At 41.7% G+C, this 20,993-nt stretch overlaps 1 long non-coding RNA gene across 1 annotated transcript in view; it reads left to right on the top strand.

Annotated features, from left to right (window-relative positions):
* LOC149984200 (uncharacterized) overlaps window positions 1-19,560 on the top strand; it is a 96,845-nt gene extending 77,285 nt beyond the window's left edge. The window contains exon 3 of the long non-coding RNA XR_016495530.1: window positions 17,482-19,560. This is a non-coding gene — a long non-coding RNA (uncharacterized LOC149984200). The remainder of the gene's footprint in view (window positions 1-17,481) is intronic.
* Window positions 19,561-20,993: the final 1,433 nt, after the last annotated feature.

Genomic DNA, 20,993 nt, shown 5'->3' with positions numbered 1-20,993 from the left:
TAGGGATACTAACTGGCCTGGTTATTTGTTGTTATTAACAGTGATATCCAAGCTTGCACAGTATGGTTGGGGTCAACAGGATAACACAGTAAGATTGGGGTCAACAGGATAACACAGTATGGTTGGAGTCAACAGGATAACACAGTATGGTTGGGGTCAACAGGATAACACAGTAAGGTTGGAGTCAACAGGATAACACAGTATGGTTGGGGTCAACAGGATAACACAGTATGGTTGGGGTCAACAGGATAACACAGTATGGTTGGAGTCAACAGGATAACACAGTATGGTTGGGGTCAACAGGATAACACAGTATGGTTGGAGTCGACAGGATAACACAGTATGGTTGGAGTCAACAGGATAACACAGTATGGTTGGAGTCAACAGGATAACACAGTATGGTTGGAGTCAACAGGATAACACAGTAAGGTTGGAGTCAACAGGATAACACTGTATGGTTGGAGTCAACAGGATAACACAGTAAGGTTGGAGTCGGTTTGTCAGGATATTGTGAACAAGGTATAACTGTTGTAACTTTAATGTGTTACAGAGTTAATGTTTAAGTTTATTCTTTGAGCTGTATCTAAAGATATGTCTTTAGATTTATTTGCATATGTAATTGTATTGGATTGTGTTGAATTACGCTTTTTGACTGCAAGTCCCAGAATGCCTTGCGAGGGGAATGAGTGATAACGCGCCAATTATGTGCAGGTGCTAGTGTTTTTTGTGGCTGACTTTCCGATAGCATCTTACCTGCATTGCTCTGTACCAAAACAATTGTTGTTAAATGTAACGTAAACAAGTATTCTTACTAAAATAAGCTTTCGTATCAGAACCGACGTCCCGAGTCATTACTAAGAAGTTAGCAAATCTAAAAGTTGGTGCCGAAACCCGGGATATGAGCTGCGACGAAGAAGTGGCTGAAATGGCTGAGGAGGAACGTCGGCATGAAGCAGAAAGAATGAGACGAAAGCGGGGTACCATTCGAGGCGCAACAAGGCGGATTTTGAATCAGATTGATGTGGAAATATCCCAGTCAAATCCGGATACCGATCACTTGAGTACATTGTTGGAATTGTTATCAACTAAGGAGGACAGTTTGTTTGAACTCGATCGTGGAATTGAACAGTTAACGTCATTGGACGGATTGGAGGCAGAGATTGCATGCACGGAGGATTACAAAGAACGCATTATCATGCTGAAGAGCCGTGCACAAAGAGTGATAACGAAGAAACAGGACGTCAATCCACTACCAGCCCGGGTGAGTGACGCTAACTCAAACATATCACAGAGACAATCAGTAAGGCTACCGAAGTTGATTATTGAGAAATTCTATGGAGATGTCAGTATGTGGCAGGAGTTTTGGAGCCAATATGAGACTGCTATTCACAACAATGATTCACTGTGTAAAAAAGAAAAGTTTACCTATCTGAAAACATATCTCACTGGACCAGCTGCAAAGGCAGTAGCAGGACTGATGTTAACAGACAGTAACTATGATAATGCAATCGCTCTACTCAAGAGCAGATTTGGAAGGAAAGATCTTGTGATTAATGCTCATATGTCAAAGCTGCTGAATCTCACACCTGTGAAGAAATCCTCTGATCCAAATGCATTGAGGCAGCTATATGATGAATGTGAAATTCAGATTAGGAGCCTGGAAGCACTGGGTGTAATGTCAGAAACCTATGGAAGCCTACTATTCCCAATCTTACTGCAGATGATTCCAGAGGACATAGCTCTTGACTATAGTCGTCAGAGGGGAGTAGATGATGAATGGAAAGTGTCTGAGATTATCAGTTTCCTACAGAAAGAGGTTCAGAGCAGGGAGAGAGCGCTACAAATGACAAGATCATACAACCAACAGAAAGAGAGCAAACCATGGAACAAGTCATGCTTCTCCAATGAAATGAAAACAAGAAGACCCAACATGCCCTCTGCTGCAGCACTGCATACAACCAGCCAGAAGGAACAACAAACGTGTCTATTTTGTGACAGTGCAGACCACAAATCAGAAAACTGCACTGACTACAATATTGCTACACGCAAAGAGAAACTAAAGAACATGGGAAGATGCTTTGTATGTTTAGGACAGAGACACATAGCAAAATTCTGTAAAGTCAAAGATGTGTCATGTGCAACATGTGGAAGCAGACATCACATTGCGGTTTGTACCAGTAAGAGGAGGGAGGTGCAACCCCCTACTGTTTCTGTAGATGCTGTTGTTTCCTCAGTTATTCCCCATTCAGTGAAGATGAAACCAGATGGACAGAACACTGTGTTGCTACAAACGGCAAAGGCATGGATAGAAGGCCCATCGGGCAGGAAGATAGCTTGTTGCTTACTAGATGGAGGCAGTCAGAGAAGCTTCATACATGAGAACTTTGTGAAGGGCTTGAAGCTACCAGTAATCAGACAAGAGGCACTCACTCTTCACACGTTTGGCTCCTCTGCCCCAGCAACGTCCCAACGCAACACAGTGAAAGTCATCTTGGAGAATGTCTGGGACAAACAGCAGAGAATAGAGATAGAGGCAATTGAAACCCCACAAGTGTGCACAGCTGTGATGAAGGTTCCTGGTGAACGGATTCAGCATGAGCTCAGTAAAAGGGGATTGCAGCTCGCAGACTTTCCAGGAGATGACAATGATCCTGAACTCTCTGTCCTGATAGGAGCAGACTACTACTGGCAGATAGTATCAGGCAGAGTGGAGCGACTGACGGAGACGCTAGTTGCTTTAGAGAGCACCTTTGGATGGTCGGTGCAGGGACCCGTGTCCATGTCAAGTGTCGCCGAGGCAACTTGCATGTTCATCCCACTTGATGAAGACACACTAGTCTCCAAGCAATTGCATGCATTCTGGGAGCTTGAGTCTCTGGGTATTCTAAGCGAGAAAATACAGAACTCAGAGGAAACCGAGGCTCTACAAAGGTTTGAGGAAACAACCACCTTCAAAGATGGGCGATACCATGTGGAGTTGCCATGGAAACGAGAAATGCCAGAACTCCAAGACAACTATAGAATCGCCAAGAAACGGTTTGAATGTCTGAAGAAAAGGCTGAAGAAGGATGTGACGTTGTACAGCAGATACAATGAAGTAGTAGAAGACTACTTACAACAAGATATGGCAGAGGACGTGCCCAAGGACAACGCATCAAGTGCAGACAACGTAAAATACTACTTACCTCACCATGCAGTACTCCGAGAAGATAAGGTGACAACAAAACTGAGAGTGGTGTTTGATGCCTCGTCCCATGAAGATGGCTGTCCATCTCTCAATGACTGTCTACTCACAGGACCGAACCTGAATCCGGATCTGCTCAGCGTTCTGATAAAGTTCAGACTACATGAGATCGCATTCATGGCAGACATCAAGAAAGCTTTCCTGCAGATATCCCTAGCAGAGAGAGACAGAGACGCCGCGAGATTTCTATGGCTCACTAGCCCACCAAGGGGAGAAAATGAAGAGGAGCTGCGTGTGCTGAGGATGAAAAGAGTGGTATTTGGAGCTTCCCCAAGTCCATTTTTGTTGGCAGCTACAATCAGGAAGCACCTGAAACAATAAGAAACAGAACAACCAGAAGTTGTAGAGATACTGAGAGAGTCACTCTACGTAGATGACTTCATTGCAAGTTCACGCAATGTTGAAGAGGCTTACCTTGTGACAACAACTGCAAAGCGAATGCTGTCGAATGCAGGCATGGACCTCTGCAAGTGGATGACAAATTCTCCTGAATTGAAAACAAAATGGGAGGAGAGTACGACAACTGACCACCCGTTGATGCTAGAAACACAAGGAGTAGTGCTGAAGGTTTTAGGTTTAGTATGGAGGCCGGAAACGGATGACTTTGTTTGACCTCAGGCCGCTACTGAGCATTCTAAAGCAAAAGGAAAACACAAAGAGAAGTGTTCTGCAGTCGTCTGCACGTATCTTCGACCCTCTTGGTTTCTTAACTCCCTTCACCATCAGGATCAAGTGCATGTTCCAGGAAATGTGGGAGAGGGGACTCAGCTGGGACGAAGAATTACCACCTGATCTGACACGAGAATGGCAACAGTGGTGTTCAGAACTACCCCAGTTACACCAGCTCACCATACCAAGGTGGTACCGAACAGACATGCGGCCACAGAATAACCACACCCTGAAACTACACGTGTTCTGTGATGCAAGTGAAAGGGCTTACAGTGCAGTAGCTTACTTGCAAGGTGAGTCACAAGACAGGGAAACAACAAGTCTAGTCGCATCCAAGTCCAGGGTAGCCCCACTTAAGAAAATGACGCTGCCACGCCTGGAGCTCATGGGAGCTGTGATTGGAGCGAGACTAGCAAACAACTTGATGACCACACTGAAAATGGAAGAAAAACAGATCAACATGTGGACAGACTCGATGATCGTGCTGCATTGGATTTGCAGCTCAGCTCAGAAATGGAAACAGTTTGTTGCGAACAGAGTGACGGAGATCCAGTCCTTGACCAATCCAGAGTCATGGTCACATATTGAAGGGAAAACTAATCCAGCTGACCTCCCTACAAGAGGACAAACTGTTAGAAACTTGACACAGAGCGAGCTATGGTGGAATGGACCCAGAATTCTGACATCACCCAATCAGTCCGAAGAGACTGATGAAAACAAGGTTCCGGATGAGGTGAATATAGAACTCAAGTCCAGTTGCCAGGCTACTGTACAACTCGCAGCAAACAGCACAGACAGCACTGAACCTGTGTTGGAGCTTGAAAGGTACAGCAAACTGAAAAGAGTGTTCAGAGTCACCGCCTGGATAAAGAGATTCATAGCCAATGCTCGTACAACCATAAAGATGCAAGGTGAACTGACTGCTGACGAACTGTTCGATGCAGAAAAGTACTGGATTAAGGTAACACAACAACAGAGTTTCGGACAAGAGATCAAACTACTGAAGGCAGGAAAAAGCCTAAACAATGACTGTAAAATCAGAGAACTGAAACCTTTCCTGGACGAACACAAACTACTCAGTGTAGGAGGAAGACTGCAACAGTCCAACTTCACATTCAGAGAGCAGCACCCATGGGTTCTGCCCAATAAGTCCAGATACTCAGAAATGCTGATACAGTACCACCATGAGAAGGTGATGCATTCTGGAGCAAGAGACACTCTAGTACAAATCAGAGAGCAATACTGGATCTTGAGTGCTAGGCAGCTAGTCAAGAGCACAGTGGCAAGATGTATAGTGTGCAAGAGATTCAAGGCAAGGGCCGGACAGCAGGTCACTGCGCCTTTACCAAAAGACAGAATAACTGAATCCCCACCATTCGAAGTCACAGGTGTGGATTTTGCAGGACCGCTCTATGTGAAAGAAAATGGTTCTGTGAAGAAGTCATACATTGCACTGTTCACTTGTGCTGTAACCAGAGCAGTGCATTTGTAACTGGTCTCAGATCAGTCAACAGAGACATTCTTGTTAGCTCTAAAAAGATTCATCTCAAGGAGAGGATTATGCAAGGTAATCTACTCAGACAATGCAAAAACGTTCAAGAGAGCTGATCAGGACTTGAAAGAGCTGTGGAAGGCAATCGAAGAGCCCCAACTCTTGGCGTTCTTCTCAGAAAGGGGCATCACCTGGAGGTTCATCGCAGAGCGAGTAGCCTGGTTGGGCGGATTCTGGGAAAGACTCGTCAGGTCAGTAAAAACATGCCTGCGAAAGGTTCTTGGGAGAGCTTCACTTAATTTTGAAGAGATATGCACAGTCCTGACAGAGGTTGAAGCTATCCTAAATTCTAGGCCTCTGACCTTCGTGCACAATGAGGTGGATGAACCACAACCCCTGACCCCAGCACACTTCCTGGTGGGTAAAAGACTAACCTCTTTGCCTCCAAAGCCATTTCCAGCTGACACTCAGCACCCAACGTTAAACAAAGGGGAAATGACACGCAGATGGAAGTACAGGCAGAGACTTGTGACCAGTTTCTGGAACAGTTGGCGAAGGGACTACTTGCTGGATCTAAAGTCAGCACACCGCTGTGACACACCACAGCCCACCCCACTGAAAGCGGGTGACGTTGTACTCATTGGAGAAGATAACCTACCCAGACAAACCTGGAAACTAGGAAAGATTGAGGAACTGTTTCCAGGCCGAGATGGCTTAGTTAGATCATGTTCAGTTCGTACTGCTTCAGGGACTTTGTTGAGGAGACCTATTCAGTTGATATACTGCCTAGAGATCTAGATGAACACACTTGTTCATCGGGGGGGGAGGATGTTGTAACTTTAATGTGTTACAGAGTTAATGTTTAAGTTTATTCTTTGAGCTGTATCTAAAGATATTTCTTTAGATTTATTTGCATATGTAATTGTATTGGGTTGTGTTGAATTACGCTTTTTGACTGCAAGTCCCAGAATGCCTTGCGAGAGGAATGAGTGATAACGCGCCAATTATGTGCAGGTGCTAGTGTTTTTTGTGGCTGACTTTCCGATAGCATCTTACCTGCATTGCTCTGTACCAAAACAATTGTTGTTAAATGTAACGTAAACAAGTATTCTTACTAAAATAAGCTTTCGTATCAGAACCGACGTCCCGAGTCATTACTAAGAAGTTAGCAAATCTAAAAATAACACACTAGATGCGTTTGTGAATGACAGTATTTTGTATTGTGCAGTACTATGTGACTGTAGTTCTGTGAGATGTATTTGTGTGAGCAGAGAGTTTGAGGTGTGTGTGTGGTTGCCTGGAGTTCCGGTTCTGCTAATTGAGAAGAAGTCCCCTGGTTAGTGTGGCCCTGCCACCCCCTGGGGGCCATGACCCCTCAACCCTGCCTCAGGCACTGACTGCCACCAGCCTGAACCCCCATAACCCCCCACACGCAAACACACTCACACACGTTGTGACGCTCCAATCCTCCCATCCAATCAACATTGAGCTGCAGACCTCTTTTGTCTTCATTAAAATAATGAGAGCTCTCTCCCTCTCTTTCTCTCTCTCCCTTTCTCTCTCTCGCTCTTGCTCTACCTCTCTTTCTATCTCTCTCTCTTCCTCTACCTCTCCCTCCCTTTCTCTCTCTCACACTCTCTCTCTCTCCATTTCAAAATAACACTCACATTTTCCAAAAGAATAAAGACATTTCAAATGTAATTTTATGTCTATACACACTGTTGCAAACATAAATATGGGTTGTATTTACAATGGTCTTTGTTTTTTCACTGTTTCAAATCAAATCATATCACATTTGTTTTGTCACGTGCCGAATACAACAGGTGAAATGCTTACTTACAAGCCCTTAACCGGCTTTAAGATGTTTAGAAAAAAAAGTGTTAGGTAAAAAATAGAAAACAAAAGTAACAAATAGAAAATAAAACAAACAAAAAATGAAACATCAGCAGTTAAATAACAATAGCGAAACTATATACAACAGACAATATAAATATATATATTATATATATATATATATATATATATATATATATATATATATAAAACAGTCAATGTGCTGGTTAGTTGAGGAAATTGAGGTAATAAGTACGTAGATTAAGTACGTAGATAATATGTCAGTCAGGAAAGCAAAGGCTAGCTTTTTCAAACAGAAATATCCTAACTCCAAAAAGTTCTGGGACACTGTAAAGTCCATGGAGAATAAGAACACCTCCTCCCAGCTGCCCACTGCACTGAGGCTAGGAAACATGATAATTGAGAATTTCAATAAGCATTTCTCTACGGCTGGCCATGCTTTCCTCCTGGTTACCCCAACCCTGGCCAACAGCTCCACACCCCCCGCAGCTACTTGCCCAAGACTCCCCAGCTTCTCTTTCACCCAAATCCAGATAACAGATGATATGATAGTGCTGCAAAACCTGGACCCGTACAAATCAGCTGGGCTAGACAATCTGGACCCTCTCTTTCTAAAAAATATCTGCCGCCATTGTTGCAACCCCTATTACCACTCTGTTCAACCTCTCTTTTGTATTGTCCGAGATCCCGAGAAGATTCGAAAGCTGCCGCGGTCATCCCCCTCTTCAAAGGGGAAGACACTCTAGACCCAAACTGTTATAGACCTATATCTATCCTACCCTGTCTTTCTAAAGCCTTCGAAAGCCAAGTTAATAAACAGATCACCGACCATTTTGAATCCCACCGTACCTTCTCCGCTGTGCAATCCTGTTTCCGAGCTGGACACGGGTGCAACGCTCAAGGTACTAAACGATATCATAACCACCATCGAAAAATGAAAGTACTGTGCAGCCTTCTTCATCGACCTGGCCAAGGCTTTCGACTGTCAATCACCATATTCTTATCGGCAGACTCAACAGCCTTGGTTTCTCAAATGACTGCCTCGTCTGGTTTACCAACTACTTCTCTGATGGAGTTCAGTGTGTCAAACACAGGGGGTACCACAGGGTACATTTCTCGTGTCGACTCTTTTCTCTGTATACAGTGGGGCAAAAAAGTAAAAAAACTACAATGTGATATTCTGGATTTTATTTTCTCATTTTGTCGGTCATAGTTGAAGTGTACCTATGATGAAAATTACAGGCCTCTCTCATATTTTTAAGTGGGAGAAGTTGCACAATTGGTGGCTGACTAAATACTTTTTGGCCCCACTGTATATCAATGATGTCGCTCTTGCTGCGGGGTGATTCCCTGATCCACCTCTACACAGACGACACCATTCTGTATACTTTTACCCTTCTTTGAACACTGTGTTTAACAAACCTCCACACGAGCTTCAATGCCATACATCACTCCTTCCGTGGCCTCCAATTGCTCTTAAATACACTTAAAACTAAATGCATGCTCTACATCCGATCTCTGTCCGCACCCGCCTGCCCGTCTAGCATCACTACTCTGGACGGTTCTGACTTAGAATATGTGGCCCTTCTCTGGATACTGTGTTAATTAACTAACCTCCAAAGGAGCTTCAATGTCATTCAACACTCTTTCCGTGTCCTCCAACTGCTCTTAAATGCAAGTAAAACCAAATGCATGCTTTTCAACCATTCGCTGCCCGCACATGCCTGCCCGACTAGCATCACTACTCTGGACTGTTCTGACTTAGAATATGTGGACAACTACAAATACCTAGGTGTCTGGCTAGACAGTAAACTCTCCTTCCAGACTCATATTAAACATCTCCAATCCAAAATTAAATCTAGAATCAGCTTCACTCACGCCGCCAAACATACCCTCGTAAAACTGGCTATCCCGCCAATCCTCGACTTCAGCAATGTCATTTACAAAATAGTTTCCGATACTCTCTCAGCAAACTGGATGCAGTCTATCACAGTGCCATCTGTTTTGGCACCTGGTTAAATAAAAGTGAAATAAAAAAAATGAACAGAGAGTATGTCTATACAGAGTGTTGGGCTAGTAATCGAAAGGTTGCAAGAACGAATCCCCGAGCTGACAAGGTTAAAAAATCTGTTGTTCTATCTCAAGGCCTAGAAGGCCAGCATCCCGGAACCGCGTCTTCGCTGTTGACGTTGAGACTGGTGTTTTGCAGGTACTATTTAATGAAGCTGCCAGTTGAGGACTTGTGATGCGTCTGTTTCAATTCAATTCAATTCAATTCATACAGAAGTTTCAAAACAATAAAGACATTACAAATGTCATATTATATATATATATACAGTGTTTTAACAATGTACAAATGGTAAAGGACACAAGATAAAATAAATAAGCATAAATATGGGTTGTATTTACAATGGTGTGTGTTCTTCACTGGTTGCCCTTTTCTCGTGGCAACAGGTCACAAATCTTGCTGCTGTGATGGCACACTGTGGAATTTCACCCAGTAGATATGGGAGTTTATCAAAATTGGATTTGTTTTAGAATTCTTTGTGGATCTGTGTAATCTGAGGGAAATATATCTCTCTAATATGGTCATACATTGGGCAGGAGGTTAGGAAGTGCAGCTCAGTTTCCACCTCATTTTTTGGGCAGTGAGCACATAGCCTGTCTTCTCTTGAGAGCCATGTCTGCCTACGGCGGCCTTTCTCAATAGCAAGGCTATGCTCACTGAGTCTGTACATAGTCAAAGCTTTCCTTAATTTTGGGTCAGTCACAGTGGTCAGGTATTCTGCTGCTGTGTACTCTCTGTGTAGGGCCAAATAGCATTCTAGTTTGCTCTGTTTTTTTGTTAATTCTTTCCAATGTGTCAAGTAATTATCTTTTTGTTTTCTCATGATTTGGTTGGGTCTAATTGTGCTGCTGTCCTGGGGCTCTGTAGGGTGTGTTTGTGTTTGTGAACAGAGCCCCAGGACCAGCTTGCTTAGGGGACTCTTCTCCAGGTTCATCTCTATGTAGGTGATGGCTTTGTTGTGAAAGGTTTGGGAATCGCTTCCTTTTAAGTGATTATTATAATTTAACGGCTCTTTTCTGGATTTTGATGATTAGTGGGTATCGGCCTAATTCTGCTCTGCATGCATTATTTGGTGTTCTACGTTGTACACGGAGGATATTTCTGCAGAATTCTGCGTGCAGAGTCTCAATTTGGTGTTTGTCCCATTTTGTGAAGTCTTGGTTGGTGAGCGGACCCCAGACCTCACAACCATAAAGGGCAATGGGTTCTATGACTGATTCAAGTATTTTTAGCCAAATCCTAATTGGTATGTTGAAATTTATGTTCCTGCAGCACCCGGTGAGGCCGGGTGCTGCAGACTTTTCTAGTGCCCGCGCCAATTCGTTGATATACAGTGCCTTGCGAAAGTATTCGGCCCCCTTGAACTTTGCGACCTTTTGCCACATTTCAGGCTTCAAACTGTAACGGCTTTCTTCTATCTCCTCCTCTGACGAAGAGGTGGAAAAAGGATCGAACCAAAATGCAGCATGTAGATTGCAATCCATGTTTAATAAACAAACGTAAACACGAATCAATACAAACACTACAAAACAAAGAACGTAATGAACGTAACGAAAACCAAATCAGCCTATACTTGTGTAAACTAACACAGGAACAAGAACACTAAGGACAATCACCCACAACAAACTCAAAGAATATGGCTGCCTAAATATGGTTCCCAATCAGAGACAACGATAAACACCTGCCTCTGATTGAGAACCACTCCAGACAGCCATAGACTTTGCTAGATCACCCCACTAGCTACAATCCCAATACATACACACCAAAACCCCAAGACAAAACACAACACAATACAAAAACCCCATGCCACTCCCTGGCCTGACCCAATACATGAAGATAAACACGAATTACTTCGACCAGGGCGTGACACAAACATAAAGATATGAAACTTTATTTTTTGTGTTGAATCAACAAAAAGTGGGACACAATCATGAAGTGGAACGACATTTATTGGATATTTCAAACTTTTTTAACAAATCAAAAACTGAAAAATTGGGCGTGCAAAATTATTCAGCCCCTTTACTTTCAGTGCAGCAAACTCTCTCCAGAAGTTCAGTGAGGATCTCTGAATGATCCAATGTTGACCTAAATGACTAATGATACAATCCACCTGTGTGTAATCAAGTCTCCGTATAAATGCACCTGCACTGTGATAGTCTCAGAGGTCCGTTAAAAGCCCAGAGAGCTTCATGAAGAACAAGGAACACGCCAGGCAGGTCCGAGATACTGTTGTGAAGAAGTTTAAAGCCGGATTTGGATACAAAAAGATTTCCCAAGCTTTAAACATCCCAAGGAGCACTGTGCAAGCGATAATATTGAAATGGAAGGAGTATCAGACCACTGCAAATCTATCAAGACCTGGCCGTCCCTCTAAACTTTCAGCTCATACAAGGAGAAGACTGATCAGAGATGCAGCCAAGAGGCCCATGATCACTCTGGATGAACAGCAGAGATCTACAGCTGAGGTGGGAGACTCTTTCCATAGGACAACAATCAGTCGTATATTGCACAAATCTGGCCTTTATGGAAGAGTGGCAAGAAGAAAGCCATTTCTTAAAGATATCCATAAAAAGTGTTGTTTAAAGTTTGCCACAATCCACTTGGGAGACACACCAAACATGTGGAAGAAGGTGCTCTGGTCAGATGAAACCAAAATTGAACTTTTTGGCAACAATGCAAGATGTTATGTTTGGCGTATAAGCAACACAGCTGAACACACCATCCCCACTGTCAAACATGGTGGTGGCAGCATCATGGTTTGGGCCTGCTTTTCTTCAGCAGGGACAGGGAAGATGGTTAAAATTGATGGGAAGATGGATGGAGCCAAATACAGGACCATTCTGGAAGAAAACCTGATGGAGTCTGCAAAAGACCTGAGACTGGGACGGAGATTTGTCTTCCAACAAGACAATAATCCAAAACATAAAGCAAAATCTACAATGGAATGGTTCAAAAATAAACATATCCAGGTGTTAGAATGGCCAAGTCAAAGTCCAGACCTGAATCCAATCGAGAATCTGTGGAAAGAACTGAAAACTGCTGTTCACAAATGCTCTCCATCCAACTTCACTGAGCTCGAGCTGTTTTGCAAGGAGGAATGGGAAAAAATGTCAGTCTCTCGATGTGCAAAACTGATAGAGACATACCCCAAGCGACTTACAGCTGAAATCGCAGCAAAAGGTGGCGCTACAAAGTATTAACTTAAGGGGGCTGAATAGTTTTGCACACCCAATTTTTCAATTTTTGATTTGTTAAAAAAGTTTGAAATATCCAATAAATGTCGTTCCACTTCATGATTGTGTCCCACTTATTGTTGATTCTTCACAAAAAAATACAGTTTTATATCTTTATGTTTGAAGCCTGAAATGTGGCAAAAGGTCGCAAAGTTCAAGGGGGCCGAATACTTTCACAAGGCACTGTATATGTTGAAGAGGGTGGGGTTTAAGCTGCATCCCTGTCTCACTCCACGACCCTGTGTGAAGAAATGTGTTGTTTTTTGCCAATTTTAACCGCACACTTGTTGTTTGTGTACATGGATTTTATAATGTCGTATGTTTTACCCCCAACACCACTTTCCATCAGTTTGTATAGCAGACCCTCATGCCAAATTGAGTCAAAGGCTTTTTTGAAATCAACAAAGCATGAGAAGACTTTGTTTCTCAAACTAGACACTCTAATGTACTTGTCCTATTGCTCAGTTGTGCACCGGGTCCTCCCACTCCTCTTTCTATTCTGGTTAGAGCCAGTTTGCACTGTTCTGTGAAGGGAGTAGTACACAGCGAGATCTTCTACAAGATCGTCAGTTTCTTGGCAATTTCTCGCATGGAATAGCTTTCATTTCTTAGAACAAGAATAGACTGACGAGTTTCAGTAGAAAGAATTTTGTTTCTGGCCATTTTCAGCCTGTATTCTAACCCACAAATGCTGATGCTTCAGAGTCTCAACTTGTCTAAAGAAGGACAGTTTTATTGCTACTTTAATCAGAACAACAGTTTTCAGCTGTGCTAACACAATTACAAATAGGTTTTCTAATGATCAATTAGCCTTTTGAAATGATAAACTTGGATTAGCTAATAGAACGTGCCATTGGAACACAGGAGAGATGGTTGGGCCTCTATGCCTATGTAGATATTCCATTAAAAATCATCAGTTTCCAGCTATAATAGTCATTTACAACATTAACAATGTCTATGTTGTATTTCTGATAATTTTGATGTTATTTTAATGGACAAAGAATTAGCTTTTCTTTCAAAAACAAGGACATTTCAGGTGACCCCAAACTTTTTAAAGGTAGTGTTATTATATATATTATTATATTATATTATTACTTCATTCCTTTACTTTGTTTTGTGTGTATTAGGTAGTTGTTGTGGAATTGTTAGATTACATGTTTGATATTGCTGCACTGTTGGAACTAGAAGCACAAGCATTTCACTACACTTGCAATAACATCTGCTAATCATGCTATCTGAAGAATAGCATTTTATTTGATTTGATTTGATATGGGGCAGGGAATTCTGTCTCCTCCAGGAAGGTGTTTGTCCCCCTGTGTGCTGAAGGTGTCAGGTTCTTGTCCAGTTCTGGCATTTAGGTCGCCACAGACTAGTACATGTCCCTGGGCTTTGAAATGATTGAGATCTCCCTCCAGGAGGGAGAAGCTGTCTTCATTCAACTATGGGGATTCTACTGGGGGGATATAGGTAGCACACAGTAGGAAATGTTTCTCTGTTGAGATAATTTCCTTTAGAATTCTAGCCAAATGTAAAATGTTCTTGTTTTGATTAATTTAATGGGTCTTCTGAGTGGCGCAGCAGTCTTAGGCATTGCACCTGAGCACTAAAGGCGTCACTACAGACACCCTGGTTCTGTAGACCATAATTATATCCTCCTGATTTCTGCATACAAACAAAAACTAAAGCAGGAAGCACCAGTGACTCGGTCAATAAGGACGTGATCAGGACTGTTTTGCTAGCACAGACTGGAATATGTTATGGGATTCTTCCGATGGCATTGAGGAGTACACCACATCAGTCACTGGCTTCATCAAAAAGTGCATCGATGACGTCGTCCCCGCAGTGACCGAACGTGCATATTCCAACCAGAAGACATGGATTACAGGCAAAATCCGCAATGAGCTAAAGGGTAGAGCTGCCGCTTCGAGGAGCGGGACTCCAACCCGGAAGCTTATAAGAAATCCCACTATGCCCTCTGACGAACCATCAAACAGGCAAAGCGTCAAGACAGGACTAAGATTGAATGATACTACACCGGCTCTGACACTCGTCGGATGTGGCAGGGCTTGCAAACTATTACAGACTACAAAAGGAAGCAGAGCCGCGAGTTGCCCAGTGACACTGGCCTACCAGACAAGCTAAATTACTTCTATATTCGCTTTGAGGCAAGTAACACTGAAAAATGTATGAGAGCATCAGCTGTTCCGCACGACTGTGTTATCACTCTATCCGTAGCCGATATTAGTAAGACCTTTAACCTGTTTTGGAGACTGGTTTTTGTTTGGAACTTCAGATGACTGACCTGCCAAAGTAAACTGCCTGTTACTCAGGCCCGGAAGCTAGGATATGCATATACTTGGTATACCCTACATTACTCATCTCATATGTATATTCATCTACTGCATCTTTATGCAATACATGTATCACTAGCCACTTTAAACTAGGCCACTTTGTTTACATACCCTACATTACTCATCTCATATGTACTCTATACCATCTACTGCATCTGGCCTATGCCGTTCTGTACCATTACTCATTCATATATCTTTATGTACATATTCTTCATTCCTTTACACTTGTGTGTATAAGGTAGTAGTTTTTGGAATTGTTAAGTTAGAATACTCGTTGGTTATTACTGCATTGTCGAAACTAGAAGCACAAGCATTTCGCTACACTCGCATTAACATCTGCTAACCATGTGTATGTGACAAATAAATGTGATTTGATTTGATTTGAATGGCTATAATATAGGCTACAGCATTGGAATCGTACTGGTGGGAAGTTTGATTCACCCACAGACCTGTCGGTGGTAGTGTCTCAGATTGGTCAACAGCTTATTTTCTCATGCGAAAAGATGCAAAATTCAAACCTGTGTTTAAACATTTTAAATGCAAATGTGACTACCATGGCTGCTCAGAGGTGCAAATTCCATGCAGGTGTGCTGCCTATAAATTGGCTTCTCCTAGTCCTAGTGTACCCACAGCGGAGGCAACTCTGAGTCACAGCATGAATGTCCCTCAAGTAGATTTGCAGTTCAAATAGAGCTACACAATTACACACACAGGAGTCAGAAGGTTTAGAGGAACCATTTTCAAGGTAGTTTTCAGCCATGGATCCTATAAAAGGGAGGAAAAGGGGCAGTAAATATTTTTTTAGCAACAACATTTTAAAGAAATGTACAACAATTTAACCCAACCAATGAAAAATATTCAATCAATAAACATTTAGATATTGAACCAATATTCATAAATAATATTGTATAAGGATTGAAGGAAATGTCCCTATAAACAAACTCATTGTCTGTTAAATAGCCTCCAAGTTAATTAAAATGGTGCAGTCTGGTTTGCTTAATATAAGGAATTTGAAATTATTCATACATTTACTTGAAATACTTATTTAAAACCAAATATTTTACTGGGTGAATTTCACTTTTACTTAAGTAATTTTCTATTGAAGTATATTTTACTCATGTAAGACAATTGGGTACTTTTTCCACCACTGATTGTCTGTGAAATAGCATCCAATTTAAACTAATTGTCTGTTAAATAGCCTACAAGTTAAACTAATTGTGCATTAAATAGCCTACAAGTTAATCTAATTGTCTGTTATATAGCCTGCAATTTCCTGTTATGAACTTGGATACCTAATTTTGATCATTGTCTTTGTTAACACCTGCTACCAACTAGCCAGCTAGCTAGGTAGCTAGGTTGCAAAGGAGCCCCCTTCTCTTGGAATAGCTAACAAACTTTTCCAGCGCTGTAGAAGCTATGTTTATTACGCTCTTTTCTGTTAAATAGGGAAGCCACAGAAAAGGGAATCTGGTTGATATCCCTTTCAATGGGCAATAGGGATGCATAGAAAGACAGGGGCTTCAAAATAAGAGCCACTTCCTGATTGGATTTTTCTCAGGATTTCGCCTGCAACATCAGTTCTGTTATACTCAGACAATATTTTTTACAGTTTTGGAAACTTTAGAGTGTTTTCTATCCTAAGCTGTCAATTATATGCATATTCTATTATCTGGTCCTGAGAAATAGGCAGTTTACTTTGGGAGCGTTATTTTTACAAAAATAAAAAATAGTGCCCCCTAGCTTCAAGATGTTATCAAACTAATTGTCTGTTAAATGGCCTCCCAGTTAAACTAATTGTCTGTTAAATAGCCTCCCAGTTAGTCTCAAACAGAGCTCATCCAGTTTATTCTCCAGTGATTGCAATTCACTCAATAAAAAGGATGGAAGAAGAGGGTTATCCACTCGCTGACAAATTCTCACAAGGCACCCTGACCTCCCCCCGAATCTCCTTTTCTTCATTTGAATTTGATTTGGCTCTTGTCTGGGAGCAGCATTATATCCTTCATGTCAGGCTCATTAAAGATACAAATCTTTGTCCAGTTTCTGGTGAGTAATCGCTGTTTCGATATCCAGAAGCTCTTTTCAGTCATAAGAGATGGTAGCATCAACCTTATTTACAAAATAAATTACAAACAACATGAAAAAACACTCAATGTAGCACAATTGGTTAGGAGCCCGTAAAACCGCGACCTGTTAGTATGAATGTAGGCTAAATCTATCACGCCCTGACCATAGAGAGCCCTGGTTTCTCTATGGTGTAGTAGGTTAGGGCGTGACTAGGGGGTATTCTAGTTTATAACTTCTATGTTGTGTTCTAGTTTATATTTTCTATGTTGGTGTTTTGTATGATTCCCAATTAGAGGCAGCTGGTAAGCGTTGTCTCTGATTGGGGATCATCTTAAGTAGATATTTCTCTCATCTGTGTTTGTGGGATGTTGTTTTGTGTTCGTGCATGTCCACCACGTAGTCACGTTTAGTTGTTCGTTTATAGATTTATTGTTTTTCTTTTAAGTTTCACTTTAATATAAATATGTGAAATTCAACCGTGACAGAATATCCCACCATAACAGGAACAAGCAGCGTGCCCAGGAGGAGAAGGAATCCTCAACTTGGAAGGAGGTCTTGGATGGGAAGGTATCCTGGACTTGGGAGGAGATCTTGGATAGGAAAGGATCCTGGACATGGGAGGAAATCATGGCAGGATAGGATAGCCTTCCTTGGCGGCAAACGCAAGGAGAGAAGGGAGGACAGCGACGACGACGGGGTTCGCGGCCACAGGTTTCAGGTTTTGCGGCCTGAATCCACACCTTTGGTGGGGGCACTGTCACGCCCTGACCATAGAGAGCCCTTGTTTCTCTGTGGTGTATTAGGCCAGGGCGTGACTAGAGGGTATTCTCGTTTATAATTGCTATGTTGTGTTCTAGTTTATATTTTCTTTGTTGGTGTTTTGTATGATTCCCAATTAGAGGCAGCTGGTAATCGTTGTCTCTAATTGTGGATCACATTTAAGTAGATATTTCTCCCACCTGTGTTTGTGGGATATTGTTTTGTGTTTGTGCATGTGCACCACGTAGTCACGTTTAGTTGTTTGTTTATTGATTTTGTCATGACGTTGCCCTCTTTGGGTACAGCGAGCACCCCTCCCTCTGCACCAGCCTTTTTCTATGCACCATCCCCCTACCCCCTGTCTCCTACACCCAGGCTGCTGTGGTCAGAGAGAGGTCATAAATTCCTGGAGGAGATCTCATGGCCACTGTATAGAGAGAGAGTGAATTTTCATAGAGAACAAAATAATTTATTCCACCTCACAGAACTTGAGGTCCGAACAACATTTATGTTCTGGAGAAGGTATAAAAGATCGGTGAAGAATCCAGCTACGAACTGGTCCGTTTGGTATAATTTTGTGAAACTCATGGGATACAATATATAATATCCATAACGCTGTTTATACAATAGCCTCACATATGAGGCTTACATCTAATTGTTGTACAGGATGAACGAGGAAAGATTAAACTATTTGTGAAATTATGGGATGCTATGTAATGATGTAATGTGAGAGAATTGAATGTCTGTGTGAAGTTTCACTTAAGTCACTGGCACGCCCTCATGAGACAGCCTTTTTCTGCTCTTCCGAATATAATCCCCACCTTGAGAATTTCTCAACGGACCATGTTTCTCTCAATTACGAGACGACAAAGGTTGCAGACCAACTTACCTCAATAACGAGAGGGCCAAGGTTTCAGACCAGACTGCTGAATCTTTTAATAACCATCCCACGTGGTTAAACTGTTAGACTATCAATACTGACAGAATAAGAACAAGTCTTTGATATTAATTACTGGTCTCCAGCTAGGAATTCAGTATCATTGAACGCGAAGACCGACAACCGCCGAAACATCTATTCTATAATGACAGGAATGAATGTCACTCTGAACTGTCTATTCTAACCACTACAGAGAGAGAGCGGACAGACTCTCCAACGGAAACTAACTTTTCAACAGAGATCCCAACGACACACTGAGCGTAAATATATATATTGATTGCAATTGTTCCCGAATGAGTGAGCGTTCATGTGCAAAGGAATAGCATTTAAATTGTTATAGTTGTCATTTTTGTAGTGTCTCATCTCAGTTGACCCCCAATTCCCTTTTTGTCCACCAAGCCGCGATACCGGTTTATCCCACCAGGGAAACTCCGTTATCATTTCCTTGTAACCATCTACTGTTTGTTATGCATTTCTGTTAATTACTTAGACAGCAAATATATTATTTTAAACAATTGATGTATGGATGACTCATAGTGAAGACTGTGTTCGTGCAGATCACCAACAATTTTTGATGTTTGGAATGAGACTAACGTGAGGTAAAATAAAGAATAACTCATTAATCAGAAGACTAATTAATCAGATATTAAAATATCTGAAAAGTTATATTAGGAAAATTAGAACTTTTTAATCTGAATATTTTCCTTGGTGCCCCGACTTCCTAGTTAATTACAGTTACATGATTAATCAGTTTAATCGTGTAATAATAATTACAGGGAGTTATTTGATCATTAAGTCTTCAGTGTTAATGATGCCAAAGACACAACAATTTATTGTTTTTTTCTTTAAGTTTCACTTTGCAATAAATATGTGGAACTCAACATCCGCTGCGCCTTGGTCCCGTTCTTACGACAACCGTGACAAAATCTTTGTTAATTAGGGGTTGGTCAGTCACAGAATTGATCATCGCCTACCGATACTTTCCAGATAGACTATTTAAGAAGAAGTTTGGAATGGATAAGCCAATATGGTCATAACAGAGGCAGATAGAAACCTTTACTTTTTTAACAAAATGCATGAGTATTATACACAGAATAAATATATTTTATTTCTTCTAAAATATTCAATTCGATTTTGGGAAATGAATTTAGCTAATTTCACACTAAAGTAAACCAACAAATAATATAATTGAAAGCAATAATAATGAACGCGCATTTTGCCGTATACAGAACCCATTGATATAATTGAATTTAATGTGTATTTTTTGTTAGCAAGGTTAAATAGTTTTATTTAAACAGGTTGGTATCTCGGAAATTAAAATGTAATAAAAACATATTCAATCGTTTATTCAATCCATTGTTTCAACAGAACCAAACATCTCATGCAACATATAGCATAACAGAGCTAAACACAAAATTACTGTTTAATGAATCCAACACCATGCATAGGCAATGACTTTTTAGCCATCCCTTTAAACACCCATGAAGAAAGAGGATGTTGCTGAGCATGAACCGTCTCTCCTCTCTCCTGCTCGGATGGGGCACTGGAAGCCAGGATGATGAGGATGTGGCGGGCAAGGTTGCTGAGCGCAGGGAACTGAAATCTCTGTGCCTGCCACCACAACAGAACAGCGGCAGGTTTGTTTGTTAGACTGGGGTCCAGTTTGATGCCACATTGTGTTTTATTCAGTTTTCCACTGGTCTTGACACAGCCATAATGATATCTGCTCCATCCCCCAAGTTGGAGGACTCGCAGTATGTGACTGTTAGTCTCTTTGGCTGTGAGGGCCCTGGCTCTTCATCAGAGGGGGGACCTATGGCTCTGGCTCCAATCTCAAGGCCCAAATTCATAATGAGCTCGTTAGTTGCCTGCATAACCTCCTCATGTGCATTTTCCTCCAGAATCTTCAACAGATGCAACTTCGGGGTCTTGTAGAATTTACTTAACTCAGCTGCACTTGATATGCACCAGATTCCTTCTTGTAATGTAAAAACTGACCAAATTTAGTTTTCATGTTTTGCGGGAAAGTGGGTGCTGTTTCACCAATTCGGGGCACCCCAAGCTGAAAAGACATCACAAACTGGTAACACAAAAGCAGAGAGTCAGGATTATCCATCATCTTTTTTTGGAGGGATCCATGGCAGACTTTGATAAGTAAATGAAATTAAATTGTCATCTGTTAAAATGAGAGGGATGAATATGTGTAAATGTCATTTTACTGGTTTAGAACATCTTGTATTGGAGACATGATTATGTGTAACTACTTGTCTTTCATTGCATTGTAGCGTGTAGCTAGTCTATGGGTATCTGCTAGCTAGT

Source organism: Oncorhynchus mykiss, chromosome 4 (genome assembly GCF_057628025.1).
Source record: "Oncorhynchus mykiss isolate SJ-2025 chromosome 4, ASM5762802v1, whole genome shotgun sequence".
In the NCBI taxonomy this organism is placed as follows: Eukaryota; Metazoa; Chordata; class Actinopteri; order Salmoniformes; family Salmonidae; genus Oncorhynchus; species Oncorhynchus mykiss.
The sequence above is the reverse complement of the archived record's forward strand: the minus strand, read 5'-3'. Positions and strand labels throughout refer to the sequence as shown.